This window comes from Schistocerca nitens, chromosome 1 (genome assembly GCF_023898315.1).
Source record: "Schistocerca nitens isolate TAMUIC-IGC-003100 chromosome 1, iqSchNite1.1, whole genome shotgun sequence".
Classification (NCBI taxonomy): Eukaryota; Metazoa; Arthropoda; class Insecta; order Orthoptera; family Acrididae; genus Schistocerca; species Schistocerca nitens.
In genome coordinates, this window is record NC_064614.1 from 478,653,216 (window position 1) to 478,654,222 (window position 1,007).

A 1,007-nucleotide genomic window follows, 5' to 3' on the forward strand; every position below is an offset into this window, starting at 1 on the left:
GGGAGGTAGGAGCGTGGACGCTCAGATGGACCAGAAGCTGCAGCTGCAGGGGATGTCAGACTTCCGGCCGTACCCCGCCATCCGGCCTTTGTTCTGGTGGAAACGCCCCCCAAAAAACGCCCAGAAGGGTATGCATCCACTTCCTGAGATCCATACCAAGAAGCAAAAGGTGTCAGCCACTGCAGCGTGGGTGGTTCCAGCTCCATTGGTAGGACGAGAGGAGGCAGAGGAAGCGAAGGCTCTGTCTCCATGGAGTTGTCCTGCAGTGCCGTGTTGACACCCTCCGGTGGCTGCTGTGGCTGCACTGTCCTCGGGATCCATGAATCTGGGAGAACAGATATAGAAGGATCACCAAGAACATGAGAGTGGCGAATTCCCGCGCTGCATTCCGTCTGGGCCTAAAATGAGACACATGTATGCGATGAAGGATCTCGCCTGGCGCCCATGTCTGCTGCCACTATAAACTATGAAAAACACAATATCATGTGGCGCAAAGCGATACTTGCGGCCTATCTCCGGCGCCGGATTCTGAGGAGGGCGGTGCAGTTGGAGCATTGCCCGATGGCGATTACTGTGAAACAGCTCAGCCAACGATGGTCCACTTGTGGATGTGAACGATAGGAGGCGAGAAACAGTTGCAATGCTTGATCCTTGGTGTGTGCGGTGTAAAGTTTGGTCATTTGCTGCTGGAAGGTTCTGACAAAACGTTCCGCTTCGCCGTTGAACCTTGGATGGAACAGTGCACTAGTTGGATGCTGTATGCCATTTCGTTGACAGAATGTTTCAAATTCATTTGACATAACTGAGGGCCATTGTCTGACACTATAACTTCAGGCAAACTTTAGAGACAAAGAATAGAGGACAACGCCTGAACTGTTTTATGTGATGTTGCTGAGTTCTCTGACACAGCAAAAGGAAACTCGCTATAAGAGTCTACCACAATTAACCAACGAATGTTCCAAAAAGGTCCCGCAAACTCTATGTGTACACATTGCCATGGTGATTGC